The sequence below is a fragment of the Oreochromis aureus genome, linkage group 6 (assembly GCF_013358895.1).
Source record: "Oreochromis aureus strain Israel breed Guangdong linkage group 6, ZZ_aureus, whole genome shotgun sequence".
Lineage (NCBI taxonomy): Eukaryota > Metazoa > Chordata > Actinopteri > Cichliformes > Cichlidae > Oreochromis > Oreochromis aureus.
Genome location: NC_052947.1, coordinates 36,919,484 through 36,938,768, shown reverse-complemented (window position 1 = coordinate 36,938,768; position 19,285 = coordinate 36,919,484). Strand labels below are relative to the sequence as shown.

The 19,285-nt window shown below is 39.4% G+C and overlaps 1 protein-coding gene across 1 annotated transcript in view; it reads left to right on the top strand.

Annotated features, from left to right (window-relative positions):
* Positions 1-19,285, top strand: part of LOC116333164 (von Willebrand factor A domain-containing protein 7-like) — a 45,746-nt gene that overhangs the window by 22,230 nt on the left and 4,231 nt on the right. The gene's annotated exons all lie outside the window — the stretch shown is intronic.

The window sequence follows — 19,285 nt, the reverse complement described above, 5'->3', positions numbered from 1 at the left end:
GTCAGCCACATTAATGCTGACAGTTATGGGTAGAAGAGGTCCGTCTTCGATGACTGCTGAACAAGTTGGCCTGGCAAAAGTCTCAGGTCCTGAGAGTGTTAGCAACGGTGTACTAACTCAGATGGACAATGGAGAAATCCTGGTGACTGTTGATGCTGTCCCCGAAGGGGAGTTTGTGGTCATTGTGAAAGGAACTGACAAAGTGTCCAACAGTCAATTTCAGAGGCAGTCAAACACCCAAATGTCTCTCTCCAAAGTGAAGATCCAGGTTTGTCTTTTCAGTTTCCCCTTCAATGTAAATGGGTTTTGTTTGACTATAATATCAGATACAATGAGTCTAATTCAAATCAAATTCCCATAAATAGATACACAATAATTAAACATTCACAGAGTACAAGAACGATACCAGTCCTTTTAACTTGTTGCTTCTCCTTGTCCACTCTAGGCTGTGGTGGACAGCAGTGTGGAGCCAGGACAGGCCTTTAAGCTTCCTTTCAGTGTGATGACTCAGAGCTCTGATGGAAAGTATTCCATCAGTGCCAGAAATGACAGAAACTTCCCCATGTCTTTCCCAAATGAGTAAGAGGTTCACTGCTAAAATAATACCTTAAATGCTGAATGTTGTAAAGACTGGCACTGATAGTCTGCTAATATCTATAGCATGTTTATATCTTTGAAGCTTAGTTAGCTTAACTTAGACCAAAACACAAAATTGGGTTCACAGCTAGCTTGTGACCTGTTTGAGTCTAATTTGTTAGGTCCTCTAAAATTACAAAAGGGTGGAGCAACCTGTGTCACCCCAATAATCAGTTGGTATAGAAGGTAAGGGTAAGCAATAGCTGTTATTGCTCCACCCAAATGTGCTATCCAGCATTAGGTTTCTGTCACATCTTTAATGCATATTACAAATGTAGCCCTGTGGTATTAGTATATTTTACTCTTGTCTTGACAGACTTACCCTGGTAACTGGGCAATATGCCAATGCTACATTGACCATAACACCACCTGCCAGCACGGAGTCGGGCACTGATGTCACACTGACTATTGACGCAAAGTCATCCAATGGCGTTGACTCAAATTATGCTGTTTTGAGATTGTCTGTTGTTACCAAGGTAAGTCAGTGAAATAAGCAAAAGAGCTTCTGAACATATTTACACAAATTGCTGGTACAGACATGTCCTACTGATCAAAAGCTGAATGTTGACAGTCCTTTAACACATGTTAAACACATCTTTCCTCTTTTCTATGTCCAGATTACAGATTTTATTCAGCCATTATGTAAAGTGGTTAGCGTGCAGGCTAACAAATGCCCTCATGATCTGTCCCAGTGTGGACCTTTCCGGTGGGAGCTCTCAGCTAACATTACAGATGGAAACGGCACCGGGATAGAGAGCATTTCCCTCCATCAGGGTAATGGAACCCTCACATACACCTCACTGAGCGCTCCTATCATCGTGGCAAACTACAATGCCTCCTGCTGCTCACAGATTGTTGAAATAATAGCTGTAGATAAAGTTGGCAATGTGGGAAAATGCTACCAATCAATTGCTCAGTCTGGTGTCCCTCCTGCTCTAACTCTGTCGCTGCCACTGTGGATATGCCTGTTGGTATCTGCCTTCTTAGTAAGGCCTTGAAAGACTCAGGTTACATTATGCTAATCTTGTGTCTTTAATCTGCGCCAAATTTAAATAATTTAAAATAATGCACTTCTGCTATAATGTCTATTGTGCTTAGTGGTGTTCAGCTTAAATAAAGCTTCTCTCAGCTTTTCCCTTATTTAAAACGGGCCAACATAACAGATAGCCACTTGGTGGATTTAGCACAGATTTATGTCAGATAACCTTCTTGACACAACGTTTCCAGGTATTTGTGTCTCCTTACAGTATTAAATGTTAACGACTGAACTCTGGTGAATACAGAAACTCAGTTTAAATAAAACACTGAAATAAAATTATGAATCTATACTTAACTTATGTGAAAATAAAAAGTCAGTTGTTTCTGAGTGTTTTGAGTAATATTGAATACCTTGAAATCTGTGGGTGGAGACTGTTCTTTTTTTAGTGCTTTTAAAATGCAGCATTAAAATGTTCAGTGATTTTTGTGTCCCAATGCTTTCAGAATAAGCAGGCATAATATTGGTTAAAAAACAGGTATTATTTTTAGTTAAATTTAAAACATCAGTGAAATATGCTTCACAATGCCTTACAGAAGTCATGCATCAGGTTATAATTGCTTGGGCTAAAAGCTAAAGACTGTACATTGTCCAAATAAATACAATAAACACGTGTTTCCGAAAATTAGATTGGCGGTGTTACTTTTTCATCTAAATGTTCCTACTTTCTAGGTTTCTGAAGTATTAGCGGTGGCCTAGTGCAGTGTGGCTCTTTGAAAAGTTGTGGTCATAATGTGAAGAACAAACAGTGCAAGTGCAAGATCTTCTGTGTATTACTCCCACTGGAGAATATTGGTTTGCATTAGTCGATTTGAAACTGTACAGCATAATAAAGTCAAAGTCATCATTAAACTCTAGGACTGCAAAGCTATTACTTGTGCTACACGTTTTTAAATGATCACAAAATAATTTTATAAACAAAATGTTTATTCACATTTCTTTCATTTTTACAGCCAGTACGAACAAACTATGCAACTTGACAAAATTCAAATCGATGTACAGGGTGGGCCATTTATATGGATACACCGTAATAACATGGGAATGGTTGGTGATATTAAAGTCCTGTTTGTGGCACACAGAGGTGGGTAGTAACGAGCTACATTTACTCCGTTACATTTACTTGAGTAAGTTTTGAAAAAAATGTACTTTTTAAGTACCTTTTTGCACGATACTTTTACTTTTACTTGAGTACATTTATGAAGAAGAACGGTACTTTTACTCCGCTACATTTGCAAAATTCGACTAGTTACTTTTAAAAAAAAAATAGTTTAACACATTAGATAACATGCCGTCAGTGGAGTTTCCGGTAACTTTTTACCAATGAGACGTGGCCATACAGTCACATGACCAGTTTGAAACCGTGGCGGGCAGAGCGCCCAAGCGTTTCAAAGTAGCGACACGGAAAGAAGAAATATGATGGCAGAGTCTACGCTAGAGCTGAAGAGGATGAACACCTTTGGCCTCACATACAAAGAATGTTTCGCATAAAAGCAGCACAAAAGAACAGCTATGTCTGCAGTGTCGGTGTCTTCAATGAGAGCCAAAACAAACCAACTTTTCAGTGTGAAACAACTCAACTCGTGTGACCTGAGGAAACGGTAAGTTTTCTCTAAATATCTTTTTAGCTGTGGTTAGCTGGATGTCGGTCTTATGTTACAGCAGTTGTGTCGAGCTCGAGCTGCGAGTCATATTTCCGGCGCTACGTTGTAGTGAGATAAGTTTGTGGGTATTTTGTGCAGCTTCAGCTGTCTTTTTAACTGCTCGCTGGTTAGCTAGCGTGAGCTATAAGCTAACAGCTAGCCTGGTTAATGACGCTGGAGTTCAACGCACATGTAAACAGCTCGTCTCTACTGCTTTAACTCTTAAAACAGAAGGCAATACTGCGGCTGACAGGGTTTATTATGTGAAACAGCAGCTTGTTTAGTTTAAACAGTCTGCATTAAGCTGGGCAAACACTGTGCGATTTTTTCAGTCGCGTTATTCCGCTCCTGCTCAAACTTTACAATTACATCGCAGGGGTTAGAAGTTCATAGGTCACGATGCAGGGTCTCACACTATACGGCCTGATGCTCTGATGCGACCTGAGTGCTCAAACTGTGCGTCCATAACATGAAGCTTAACATACAAAATCTGTCCCTCGCTCTCCTCTCTGTCTTTCACTCACACAGACACACACCATCAACTTTGCTAAATTACTAATGAAAACATTGACCAGACAGCTTTGATTGAGCAGCAATGTCCATCCAACTCTTCATGGTTGTTGTAGTCGTGATAATTTTGTGAGGCCACATTGAAAAGCCTCAGATACGGAAGCGTAGAGCTGCCACCCAGGCAAAAGAAAAATAGAGCTATGTCACGTTATAACATGAAAGGTTTATTGTTCTAACAATATACTTTTAATGTTTGTACAATATAATATCACGTTATTACAATATACATAATTATCACGTTAGGTACAATGTAAATATTATATTGTTCAAACGTGAAAGGTATATTGTTAGAACAATAAACTTTTACGTTATAACGTGATAAAGCTCTATTTTCATTTGCCTGGGTGGCAGCTCTCCACGCCACGTACTGGATGAGCTTGCCTCTTCCTACAAGTTGTGCCTCCATCTCTTGTGTCCAGATCACACGCTGCACTGCCGCTTGCTCCACCTTTCTCTTTCATTTCTGTGTTTGTGCGTGCGCAGTGTGAGAGGCGACAGGATTTCAAACTGGTTTGATTATCATGCGACCATACGATTGATTGATGATTGGGAGCTGGTCGTGAGGTGTTAACTGCTTTTCGTTACCCCATGTATACTACACGATGCACACACGATTAAGGCAAAAACACGACCGATCCCCAAAACTGTTGCGAGATTGAGAAATCGTCTCAAAATGGGCCAAAAATCGCACAGTGTATGGGCAGCTTTTGGAGGCTAGCTCCAAACAAACATCTGCAGCTTGGCAGTGTATACAGCACTATAATGACCAGACCGAATTCTTTTGAAAACCTTACATCTTTCAACAGGTCTCCACTTCATCAGACATCACCTAGACACAGAGCTGGATGAGACCAGCACAAACAGCAGCCTAACCGACGAAGATGATGGATCCATGGGGTCAGGAAAGCCAGAAGCAGGGGAACGAGAGGTACCTTTCATGTCCATTCACTGGAGGTGTGGATCTATTGCATGGCTTTCCTCAGATCAAGAAGCTGTCGATCAAAGTCAATACAGCTCTTCCTGCATCTGCAGCCTGTGAGAGACTTTATAGTCATGCAGGACTCCTGTTCACTGCCAAACGGTCACAGCTTCACAGTAAGAACCTTGAGAGCCAACTGCTGTCTGATTTGATGTTACAATTAAAAATGTTTGTGTTTTTATCTGAAGAGTTTATGAATATCTGGTTTCCACTGTATATTTGATGAATGTCAGCACAAAGAGGGAGAGAGAGGAACAAGAGCAGGTGAGACACACATGTTAGTCAAATGGTTGTTTACCAAAAGTATCACCGTATCATAGGTACTCATGTATCTCGTACCTAGTGTTTCTTTTAGGTTTGTTATTTTTCAAATTCTATATTTATTAAGTTATGCAGGCTTGTTTGCACAACAAGGCTAAATAATTATATAAACTTTTCTGAATCTAAATAGTGGACTTTGGTAGAATTAAAAATAAGTGTAGTGCAGGTCTATGATGGTTTTAGTGCTACTATCATCTAGTCCTGGTTCTAGTTCTGTCTTGGTTAAATCCTAAGTAGTCCTGATTTTGAACTGTTGTAGTCCTGTTTTAATTCCAGATCAGTTCTGGGTCTGGTTGAATTGGGGTTTAGTCCTGTGTCTTGATACAGCCCCGACTTTGTTCTTCCTTGCTGCTTAATTTAAAAACTAGTTTAAGGTGTCCTGCATATGTGATATATATTTTTCCCTATATGAAGTAATTCTTTTTTTGAACAAAACTGAAAACAGAGGCAATTAATCTTTCAGCTGAAGCTGAACCACCATTTCACTGAAGAAACAATTTATGGTAAAGTGAGCCATACACATACGAACATCCACATAGTGGAAATTTGTATTTGTCTTTTATAATTAGTTTTACTCTGATTTCAGTGTTTATTTGTGAGTGTAGTTTTACATTTTACATATTACATTGTGTTAATCCACTGTCTATACTTCAGGGTATTTTAGTATACAGAATAAGTTTTGTTAGAATGTCTATTCTTATGGAATTTTAGCACAGATGTGTTTTTTTTGTTTGTTTGTTTTTTTTTTATTCCTGCTGCCTGCCTTGGGAATAAACTTTTCCTGATTATACCATTGCATCTCTTTGTCATTTGTTTCTGATTTACTTAATCCTCCTTGTATTTAAAAAGAACCACCCCTAGTATGACATTCTGGCGCATCAGCTGCAGTCTGTTATGTTGAAGTTGCCTCGTTCTAATGTTTTCTCTGAGGCTGCTGTAAATGCGAATATATTCACTGTGGGTTTTGCTTGAAAAAGCTTTACGTTGTGAAAAACTGAAATCTTGAAATTAGAATTGTTGTGCCTTATTTTGTGGATCTTTTACATATATTCCTTTTGAAAATACTAAAATTTGTATATTTATTTATTTTTGATTGTCTGATAGCATTTATTTATAAAATCGGACATTTCAAACAGTTACTCGCTAGATACTCTTACTTGAGTAGCCTTTTCACCAAGTACTTTTTTACTCTTACTCGAGTAACTTTTTTGACAACTACTTTTTACTTTTACTTGAGTAATAATATTTTAAAGTAATGATACTCTTACTTGAGTACAATTTTTGGATACTCGACCCACCTCTGGTGGCACATTAGTATATGTGAGGGTGCAAACTCCTCAAGATGGGTGCTGACCATGGTGGCCATTTAGAAGTCGGCCATCTTGGATACAACTTTTGTTTTTTCAATAGGAAGAGGGCCATGTGACACATCAAACTTATTGGTAATGTCACAAGAAAAACAATGGTGTGCTTGGTTTCAACGTAACTTTATTCTTTCATGAGTTATTTACAAGTTTCTGACCACTTATAAAATGTGTTCAATGTGCTGCCCATTGTGTTGGATTGTCAATGCAACCCTCTTCTCCCACTCTTCACACAGTGATAGCAACACCACAGGAGAAATGCCAGCACAGGCATCCAGTATCCGTAGTTTCAGGTGCTGCACATCTCGTATCTTCACACCATAGACAATTGCCTTCAGATGACCCCAAAGATAAAAGTCTAAGGGGGTCAGATCGGGAGACCTTGGGGGCCATTCAACTGGCCCACGATGACCAATCCACTTTCCAGGAAACTGTTCATCTAGGAATGCTCGGACCTGGCACCCATAATGTGGTGGTGCACCATCTTGCTGGAAAAACTCAGGGAACGTGCCAGCTTCAGTGCATAAAGAGGGAAACACATCATCATGTAGCAATTTCAAGTATCCAGTGGCCTTGAGGTTTCCATTGATGAAGAATGGACCCACTATCATTGTACCCCATACACCACACCAAACCATCACTTTTGTTGTTCCAACAGTCTTGGAGGGATCCATCCAATGTGGGTTAGTGTCAGACCAATAGCGGTGGTTTTGTTTGCTAACTTCACCATTCACATAAAAGTTTGCCTCATCACTGAACAAAATCTTCTGCGTGAACTGAGGGTCCTGTTCCAATTTTTGTTTTGCCCATTCTGCAAATTCTGTGCGCCGATCTGGGTCATCCTCGTTGAGATCCTGCAGTAGCTGGAGTTTGTAAGGGTGCCATATGTGAGTAGCTAATATCCGCCGAAGGGATGTTCGACTAATGCCACGCTCCAGTGACATGCGGCGAGTGCTACGCTGTGGGCTCTTGCTGAATGAAGCTAGGACAGCCACTGATGTTTCTTCATTAGTGACAGTTTTCTTGCGTCCACATTTTGGCAAATCCAACACTGGACCAGTTTCACGAAACTTAGCAAGCAGTTTGCTAACTGTAGCATTGGAGATGGGTGGTCTCGTAGGGTGTCTTGCATTGAAATCTGCTGCAATGACCCGGTTACTGCGTTCACCAGATATCAACACAATTTCGATCCTCTCCTCACGTGTTAACCTCTTCGACATGTCAATGGCTGTGAACAAAGAGAAACTTGTAAATAACTCATGAAAGAATAAAGTTACGTTGAAACCAAGCACACCATTGTTTTTCTTGTGACATTACCAATAACTTTGATGTGTCACATGGCCCTCTTCCTATTGAAAAAACAAAAGTTGTATCCAAGATGGCCGACTTCTAAATGGCAACCATGGTCACCACCCATCTTGAGGAGTTTGCCCCCTCACATATACTAATGTGCCACAAACAGGACTTTAATATCACCAACCATTCCCATGTTATTACGGTGTATCCATATAAATGGCCCACCCTGTATATTCACAGTACAATGTACAATGAGGTTTAGGGCTGTAAAAGAATGTGTTAACTTTCCCAAAAATATCAAAAATAATATTTTGATATTTTTGGGAAAGTTAGCTTTTCAAACATATCTGAGAAAAATAAGACATTTATACCAAAGCAAAGACATTTTAAAAAAAAATACAGCACAACGTTAAACAGAATGAAAATATGTTTTAAAAAAAAAGATTCACTTTTAGTCCTCCCTGAATGAGGTGGTTAATTACTGTGCAAGTAATACAATTAGATGCCATTGCCATTTAGACAGCAGCAATGACATGTGACATACTGACAGAAATTGATAGAAATTGACTGAAAATATGATCAAATTTCCATTACCGTACTGACACATTAGTTTTGGAAGTAGTTTCATCTTCTGCCAAGCTGTTTTTTAATTCTTCACAAATAACTTCTTTGTTGACCAATATGGACCCTGCTAACTGTTCATCTGCACAGTGCATATGTGCAGATGTACAGTAGCAGCTGTACAGTAATAGCAGTTTGTTCATTTTCTACTGTTTCACCATCTCTTTGACATTGCTGAGGAACCTGTGTCTCTACTTCTGATGTCTCCTGATCAACTTCAGACTCTTCTTTGATATTGTCCGTCATTGCAGCAAGTGAAATAACTATTGAATGTTCTGGATCAGTGGTCTGGCTCTGTGCTCCCTCTGAATGGCTACTCTCTCCTATACAGGATACCTCCCGGACCATTCTGGTCTCTTCATCTTTTTGAGCTGGTGTAGTTTCTTCTGTTGAATCTTCCTGGTTAATAAGCGTCCCTTCATTTTCAGTTCCATTTAAAGAGACGTGTAAAGAACCTAGGCACCGCAGTGATAAAGATGTCAGAAGAAACGTAAGAGGAAAAAGTTACTAAGGCAGGTAAAACTCTTGAACAATGAAACTTTAGTTGGACATTTTCTCTTTTCCCCTTAACATTACATGGCCCGTACAATTCTTTTAAAGGGAACCGTTTTCTTTTTTTTTGGGGGGGGGGGGGCGGTTAAAGATGTGCTAAATACTGTTTTGATTCGGCACTCATCATATAATACCACTGGGAAATGCTGCACACACAACCTGTTTACTGGTGAATAATCTTCCACTGTTATTTTTGATGTTTAAACTCTGCCAACCATTTAGCCTCAACCCTTTCTACCTTATGCTTTTCCTACTGACTGCTATTGTGTTGTTGTCAAGCTGCTTCCCAAATAAGGTTTCATCTCCTGGCTAGACATACACAAAAATTAAACTGTAGCTAGTGATGGCAGTTGTTGTTCTGCTCTAACACAAACTGCAGCAGGTGGGGAAGACCTGGGGTCCGTTCTTCGTACCTCGCTTACTACATCCAAGATCAAATGACACATCCAAGATCAAATCATCGCGCTAACCTTGAGCTCGCTAATCCGGTTCTCCGAACACACCTGTTGTTGACGATTAGTATAGCTGGATGAAGTAATGCAAGATCACTGGGTGGCTTAAAAGAGGCTACGCATTGATAGTAGAAACATTGATCGGCAACCCTTTGATTGGTCGGCGAAGATGTCGGCGCCAGTAGTATTTTACGGCAGCAGAGCAAGAACTCTTGATTGAGGGATATCAGGAGTTTCAGAGTTTAATTAAAACGCAGGGGAACACTGCAAAGGCTGCGAAAGCAAGGAGAGAGGGCTGGCAGAAAGTTGCTGACAAATTGAACTCGTAAATAATTTACTATATCATATTCCATTATATCCTCTTTCACATTAGAGCCACAACAGGACCCACTAGAACATGGGGACAAGTAAAAGTGAAATATAAGAATATTCTACAGAATGGTAATAGTTATCACTTATATTGCTTTTAGTCTCTTGAAAAGAGACCCTGAAATAATCTGTTTGTTTGTTTATAACAGCAACCAAGAAAAGGGCAGAGCAAATAAAGACAGGTGGTGGTCCTGCACCCCCTCGTGTGTGTGTGTGTGTGTGTGTGTGTATATATATATATATATATATATATATATATATATATATATATATATATATATATATATATATACATATATATATATATGAGGAGGAGGAAGGACAGGAAGGATCCTGTCTATCCCGCAATATACGCTGAATTCTGGAAACTCTCCTTATCAATCTTGCACCTTCCGCAATGGGTTGCTCGCGATATCTGAACAGACAGGACATGGCTGCGACAGACTTCCCAAATCCACCTTCGCTTTTATAGCCGTGGTCTCTCATCTTGATTACACGTAAGTAATTTACTATTACTACTCTAAAATATGAATTACATCTGAAATAATCAAATACATGTAATAGAATGATTAATAGTACATTTCCTTTTTTTAGGAAATGACCTGTATGTATCTGTATGCAATCAATAAAAGAATCAAATACTGCATTATCTTTAGTTACATTGATAATATTTATTTATGGAGAAACAGTGGAGAAATATCGCTGTTGCTTTCAGTAAAATGAAGCGGACATACCTGAGTGGCCGCGATCTAATCCTGTTTACATAAAGTAAGCCTGCTCCCGAGCAGGTTTACGCTTACGGATCTGTTGCTATGACAGTAAGTCCCGGATGAGCTTCGGAGAACCGAATGATCCAAGATCACGCGAAATCGTCAACATTCAAATCCAGCTAACTTACTTAGCGAGGTACGAAGAACGGGCCCCTGCACTACTGTTTCCAACAGCTCTCTCAGACAATGGAGCTAGGGTTCATACACAGAGGCAGAATCTCACTGAAGTAGCAGTTGATTATGACATTCAGTTAACTAAACACATTTGACCGTCACAAGATATTTGGGAAATAATAAATTTGCTGATGAGCAAATTCAAAATGCCATTACTTAATTCTTACAACTCTTTCTTTATTCCAAAACCGTCAGTTTAAAGTCATTAGTACCAAATATCGCCACTTTTCTATCCCGTCTGGTTAAGAAAAAACGCTGTTTAATTATTAAAACGCCGTAAAAAAAAAAATGGCGTTTGTTCCAACAGAACGCCGTTTTTTCCGCCACTCAGATGGCGCCTTGAACGCCCCGTCTGAGTGGCAGAAAAAACGCTGTTTTTATCTGTCTTTGAACGCCGCTTTTTACATCACTCGGCAGAAAATGCCGTTCAGAGTGTCCCAAAACGTCGGCTGCATCCTTCGGAGGACCCGGCCTTCACGGTCTACGTGGGCCGGGTCCTTCGAAGACCAAGAAGGCCGGGAGTGCGAGGCTGTGAAATGGGACGGTCTAGCCTTCAGATTTGCGTCTCGGTGGAGTTTAATAAACTCGGCTGTTTGCTCCTTGCTATCTAAAATATAACAGGACACTGGTGTAAATTCTCGACCGTCTCACACTTCTGTTTAATCAGTTTTCTGTTTGACGTTTATTCAGCTGTGTGAAAATCCCGGAGGAACCCACCCGATGGATTAATAAAGTTTTATTTAATCTAATAATCTAATAACTTTGATCTCAGCCAACCCGATTTACTCCGGAACAAATAAAACACCAAAAAAAGCCAAACAATTACATTTTTAAGTTATCCGTGTGACTTGTATATCATGTTTAACCTGAGTAGCGAAAGAGTGGGGTCTGAAAACGATGAAACCAGGAGTCCGCTGCTCTCGCCGGCTGGAGTGACCATTGAACCCCCCGGCTTCCTATCGAGCAGGTGGGTAACAGACGTCTCCGAAAACGTCAGCGCAGTTTTGCAAATATGCGATGTCTTGATAAACCAAGCAGATATTTGTAATTTACACAGCTACTTTCTCGCCTGAAAATATGTTAAAAGTTTATTTTGTTCCCCAGAAAGATTAATAAGACTAATTTTAAAACTTAGTAGCGGCCGTATGGAAGAATTATAGTATCATAAGAGAGAGGGGATAGAATGAGAGAAGAAGAGGCAGCTGTGCAGCAAAGACACAGAAGAATAAATCCAGCTTTGTCTTTTTCATTGTAGCTGAATTACGGGACAAACTGTGTTCCTTTTCACCTCAATTCGAAATGCGTAATATTTTCTCTGAATACGAGACAATTCTGTTTTTTACAGGACGGTTGGCAACTCTAATAATTAACCTTATGAATAAAATAAAGTTCAACATCAGTAACATAGCACCCACCCAGCTGTATAGAAACTCCGTCATGCTAGCTAGCACGCAGTACGAAAAAGTCAGCATACCGAAAATAAACTCCACCTAAACTTGGTTTATATCTGACCCAGATAGACTGCAGGTCATAACTTCTTACCTGAAGTTCAGTTCATCTGACACTCGGACCGGCGGCCGCTTCCGGTCTCTCCTCTTGCCTCCACTTTCTCTCATCCACCTGCTGGCCTCCACCACTTGCTAATGTTACTGAATCTGTGGAAGCTCCGCGATAGCCACCACACGAAGTAACGAATAACGACCCTATCTAAATCACAGTAATGAGTAACACGTTCCTGGTTTTGGCATAATAACTAGTTACCGTGCTCGTTACCACAATAATAACGTAGTTACTGCAATGCGTTACTTAATAACGCGTTAGTCCCAACACTGTGAAACACATACAGACTTCATGATGTTCGGCTAATATTTTAATCGTGAAGATTAATCATGAGGGTAAACGGCCCTGTACACCACGTTGTGAAGTCAGCATATCCATGATATCTTCAGCTCTCTGAGTTAACACAGAGTTTCCCACCTTGGGCACATGAAAGTGTCGGCAGCATCAAACTAATCTAACGGTCATCTACGAATAATTCATGGGTCATATCAATATGATTTAACAGAAAATCATCCCTATTACTGCCAACTGTTCCAGAGACGTGAAAATCTACAGCATAAAGAACACAAAAATATAGCAGTCTAACGCAAAACTGTTGTAACAGAGATGAACGCTTCAGTTTGTCACAGATCAAAGTGGAATGAATGTGATTGGTTGAACAGGTGTTCGTGGTCTGTGTTATCTGCATTTTCATCAGTGTAAGACACTCAGCAGCAGATTAGAATAACATTTGTACATTTAATAAATCACCAAATTAATACACGCAAGAAACGATCAAACCTGTTCCGACAATTTGAGTTTGTATTCTCTCAGCTGCAGACTCGCTGCTGTTTAAATGTTTGAGACCGAAGATTAGATATAAAACAAACGTCAAACATAGACTCAGTCTATGTACACATTTTATATGAGGCCAGGACGTATAGTGGCTGTGTCCTGTTTTAAGATCATATATGTAAAATTGCCGTTTAACCTGCGTCGATCCAGCCGCTCAGAGTCCGTGGTTACCATGGTTACTGCATAAGCAGCTGTAATTTAAACAGCTGGCACTGCGGAAACTTACCGGAGTCATGAGTGTTTATGTTTTTCATTGCAAAAGAACTGTCTAAATGGTTAACTGAAGTTAACTTGGATAAATTATAGTTAAGGAGTATCACAGATAATGCCCACGTGAGCTGTGTGACTGTTCACCACTACACTGAAATAAGTAGGCTATTACTGAAATACACCTGCCATATCATAAACTATGATATAAACAGGGAGGTCCCATTAAAATGTTTAGTTTTAAAGGACACCTTCCTGCCTTTAGTCTCATTCATAAGCAGTATTAGTTTTCTTCTAAGATCCAGATGTCTGCACGATGTGTTTCATATTTTGTAACAAGCCTTTGACAGTTAAACATAACATGACCAAAACAGCAAAAAAAAAAAACCCAAAAAACACACAAATTATATGTTAACCTTATTTATTTTTAGTTAAGTAAACTCTAAAAATTCTAACAGATAGCTGGTGCTTAGAATACAGTTGAATAACTATTAAAAAACAGATGATGTAATATTTCTGTCCACGTTGCAGTCTTCATGATGAACATGCTGTTGCAAACTCTGCTCCTCTCGGTGGAAATGCGCCTTCTCTTTCCTTTTTGTATAAAAACATTTTAAAAGTCAGTTTAATCTCAAAATTCACTGTTAAATCCAAAACAAACCAGATAAAGAAAAGCGAATGGTTCAGTCTAACACATGTGCCAGTGAACCATTAAACTTCAGTAAAACTATGCAGTTATGAAACGTGTTGTGGGAGTTTTTTCCATTTAAATAAAGCCTGCAGACGAGCGGTGAGTGGTAGCTAACATTCTTTAATCAAAGCACACAAAGAACTGACAACCAAGCTTGGTGGAGAGCCTGCATGTCCGCGGGACAGATGGTCAGCAGAGTCTCTCTGAGTCTAACATGGCTCTCAGTTAAATACCTTCTCCAGGAACAAAAGGCAGTACACAGCTGTTTCACACCTTAAGGTTCACACTCCCTTGCTACCTCCCAGAGTCCTCGAAGAGACAAAAGACTGGAGTTGTCTGCTTCCCCCCAACTTCCTTACTAGACCCCCACCATTTGTCTTACTGTATTGGTGTGAAACATGTTTAAATCCAGTGGCACCAAGGCATTATACAATAAAATAATGTGATTAATACATAAATAAAAGAAATTCCTATACAATCGTAACTTTAGCCTTAGCCAAACCGAGTTGCTCAGTTGTAAATAAAACAGCGAAGTAAACGTGACCCGACAGACAGAACCTGAGTGAATAAAGTCCAGTGTTTAACCACTGAGAGCTAAAACTCAGGTGAGGTTTCAAAGCTGTGTGCCGGTGATTGGACATCAGCTGCTGATAAAGTGGGTTCGCCTTTAGAGTGCTCTGTAGGGAAACAAGCTCCAGCAGCTCTGCCCTCAGGGAAAAAAAACTAAATTTACTTATCTTGTGCAGAAAAATGCGCCGACATTGCCTTATATCGAGCACCGGCTGCCCAGTTAAACTGTGACTATCACCGGTTAACGTGGGTGTGTTTCTTGAATTAGCAGCAGGCATTAAACAGTTGACAGGTGAGGAGAAGGATGCATGCAGTTAAACTGAGGGCCTGTTGAGCTGATCGCTGGCGTCGTGAGAAAAATGTCAGCTCGTTCTTTATGTTACAGAAGCACAGAGACACAAAATGATCGTTTGGTGAACATGACAATCTGCGAATGCAACATGTGGAACACGGAGAGTGGGATATTTTTTGCACTTGTTTGCACTTTTGCAAACATGTTCTATGTTTACAACCTGACCAGACATGTGAAGGTTAGGCCACTACATTCGCGGTTAAAACTCTATTAAAAGTGAAATAGTTGTTGTTGAAATAGTTTTGTGAGCTTTAACCTGAGATTCTGGCATTTCTGGCAAAATATATTTATATTTAAAAGTCGATTCACGATTTAATGAATCGATGTGGCTTTATTCAAGCTACTCACCTCTCTCTATCCGCCTGAACTTTCAAACGTACACAGGCGTAGGACTACAGGAATATCTGGACCACGGCCAATCATAGAGGTCCTGCCCCTATCTCTGATTGGTTTAGACCACGATAGGGGCATAATGTGTGTGTTGTTGACCAAATGGAGACTTTCAGAGTTGCGGAGACTATTTGTTTTTTGTACTCGAACGGCTGGTCGCACCGGTGCGAACTAGGATTTTTTTGTGGCACCACTGAGAAATTAAGTAGCATAAGCGATTGGTCGCATTCTAGAGCCCTGAACAGAGCTCTACTGGTCTTGTGTTGGCATCCAAAAAAGTAACCATTTCAGCAGCTATGCACATCTTTATAGTGTAGAAACATGATAACATGTATATTATACATGTTAGTTATTATTATCTCTGACTATCTTCTACAGCCTGTCTTTTGTTCTGTCTTCTCCCCGCCCCTCCCTGAGTCTGGTTCTGCCCGAGGTTTCTTCCTGTTAAAAGGGAGTTTTTCCTCCACACCATCACCAAAATGTTTGCTCATTAAAGGTCACCTGACTGTTGGGGTTTTCTCTGTATCTTTGTAGGGTCATTGCCTTACAATATAAAGCACTTTGAGGCGACTACTGTTGTGATTTGATGCTATATAAATAAAACTGAATTGAACTGAACTAAACTGAATTGAAAGCACTGTACTCTCCCCTCACTGGTGAACAAAACTCTGAGATACTTAAACTCCTCCATATGGGGCTACTTCTTCACCTGAGGTGCATTAAATCCTTTTTACATTTTCAGACTTGGAGGAGAAAATTTTCATTTTCTTTTTACACTATGCAAATTTCCCAAGTGTGAACTCAAGGTCAACAAAAAGCAACATGGCTATAGAGGTGAACCTCAGGCAATCAAATCACCACTGGGCTGTGCCTAGAAATTCTTCTCCATATAAGTTATGAACAACATGAGGAAGGGATGACTGCTTTCAAATAAAAAGAGGTAAAACCTGCAGTAGTGTGCCTGCAACTTCAGGCTTGCAAAATGGCTCAAATTACAGTTCAGCATTGACCCAAAGCGGTCAGACGAGAGAGAGCGTAATTTTTCTGTATGTTATGTCCTCTTTTTTCTGTGGCTGGCTCACAGCCCAACAATAGCACAAGGAAGCACACTACCTCTGCTTAAGCATGAAAGACCATGGGGTGGGCTGGATTTGAAGATGGTAGTTTAGAAACACCTCCCATTCATTCTGATCTGCCAAAAAGTGTTCAGACTAACTCTTTCTAACTAACTAAGAGTAATTCAGACTAATCCTGTTTGCCCCTGCCTCCACTTTTTGTGCCTTTGCATTCAGCACAGTAAACATTGTTTTTCCCTTTTGACACAGTAAGAAAAGGACAATGTGGCATTTTCTTGCCACTTTGTTAAACTTTTCTGCATGACTAAGACTGCCATTTCTACTTCCACTCCCTTTTTCGACTTATAAAGTCAGGTTGGTCAGAACATGACTTTCATGTTTTTCTTGTTTTTGTTTTCTTGGCCTCTTTAGGTTTTCCCACTGGCTTAGAACAGGAGGATAAAGTAAGTAGGATTTAGTTGGTTGATATGTGTAACCACACCTCTTGTTGCCACTTATCCAATGCACTTTTAGTATTTTTTTTAACAGAATGTCCAATTGTAAAAATAATCTAAAACCCCAAAGATAATAGGTACAACATAAGAATCAGACAGTGATCTATCAGTAAGAGTGTGCCAACTGAAGGGAGACATGTTAATCATTAGTTATTATTGGTGTTTGGCTTTCTTTCACACAGTACCTTTGTTCTATCTTTCCCCCCTTACTGGGAAGGAAGAAAATTATAAATCCAAAAACAATGTTGTGTTTCTATTAGTACTTAAAACTGACCTCATAAAGTAAATGCAGGTCAAAAATAATCTCCACTGGAGTTATTATGCTGAGATAACTGAACTATTTGCTGTATCTCTCAATTGCTCAACCTTTTTTTGAACCTTTGCAGGCAAACTTTTTAGTTATAATGTGGCAATCACTTGCTAATCAACCAGTATGTATTTTATAGCTTCAAGGTTTACATTTCATTTATGGCAAGTATTACAGTAAAGAGTTCCTCAAGGTGTGGCCGAATGGATTTATTGTAGTGATGTACGCTTTGAAATATATTGCCTACAGCTTTTTATGTCATGTTCAAGTCCCCTCCCTTAAAGTTCAGTATATATTCAGTGAAAGGGCAGCACACTTTAAAGCCCACTGGAGTCATCATAGGTTGGAAACATCAAGGTATGATTGTATTTTATAGTTTAAGTTTATTTATGTAACTGAAATTACATTTTCTTCCAGTATTGCATGTAGCTTTTAAATGAACTTTAACTTAATTCGGAAGCATTCATTATTTTTCATAGGCTTTTTATTCATTACTACATAATAACTTTTACTCTGAAATCTGTGTAAATATAAATTATAGGATGAAATAGCAAAAGTAGAGTTTTATTGTCAACCCAACAATATACACTCAAGTATGTGGGATGAAATATCGTCCTCTGAATCAAAGGTGCAAACTCTAAAAATAAAAATTCAAATATACATATATACAACTCTAAAGAAATAAGATAAAATAAGAACAGTATTGTACTTGAATGTAACGCATTGGAAACATCTGCATATTTTTTGTAAAGTAGAGTTTTTGTTAAAGATTCCAATGAATATTTCAATTATTAACATATTTTATTTAAAAAAAAAACAACTTTTAAATCCTTATAAATGATTGAACCTGTTCTGAAAAAAACAACTTGCTTACTTACTTTGTAATTTTCTCAAACCACACAGTTTTAGCGTGTTTGTAGTATTCTAATCAAAATTAACTGAATCAGCTAAATTAACAAATGCTGTTCCTTTTTTTCTTTTTTTCTTAGATTTGTCATGAATTCATTGCTGGTCATAGCGCTGCTGCCTTTGGCTCTTTTAGGGCCAGGTATGGCCTTTGTCTCTATTGGGGGTGGAGCATCCACTCATGTCAGCATTACAGGAACGGCTCTATTGCAGAAAGTGCAAGAGACGTGTCGGGCGGTGGCTGAGAAAAATGGTTATGAGTTCAACCCCACGGTAGGTATACAAAATGTACAAAATAGCATAAACTTAGTCGCCTGCCACAGTTAAAAGCATTGACACGTAAATAAATAGAAAGTCAGATCCATTTTAATGTGGATGTTTGTCTGGATAAGCTTTAAAAGTAAAAAAGAAACCCACAGAATAAATGTACCCATTTATTGTCCTTTTTATGACTGTATTAAACTTACTACCAAGGCTTGTGTGTGTGTGTGTGTGTGTGTGTGTGTGTGTGTGTGTGTGTGTGTGTGTGTGTGTGTGTGTGTGTGTGTGTGTGTGTTTAATAGAACTTATAGGCTTTTTAACAATTTGAGCTTGCTTTTTCTGACAAATGCAGTTCCCCTCATAAAGTAAAATGTATTTTGAACTCACCTGTTCATTTTTAACAGGAATATTTTTTTGAACTTCTTAACTTTACCCTTTAGGGTTCCTCTCCTGAAGAGCTGGTGCAAGCCTGTCTAGGTCCCACAGCAACAGGAGAGGTGTCTGGTGCCAAATTTCATTCTGCTCTTCAAGAGATCTACACCCAGAACGGGTTGGTAGACCGCGACTTTGTCAACAGGTAAAGCAAAATTGTGGAATAACAACCTGTGGAATAATTAAATTACATTTTTACAAATGGTAAGGTAAGGTAAGGATCTCACTTATATGTTAAAAAATCTTTTAGTGCTCCACATCACTTCAACTCTGAGGCCTTCTTGGAGGGGCGGAGCCTAATCACACAGGGCATGGTGACCATTAAAGCTAGCATTAACAATGAGAACTTTCAGGCTGCAAGGACAACACTGGGCAGAGTCCTTCACACACTACAGGTAAGAGGGGTGCAACAAAACACCAGGGCA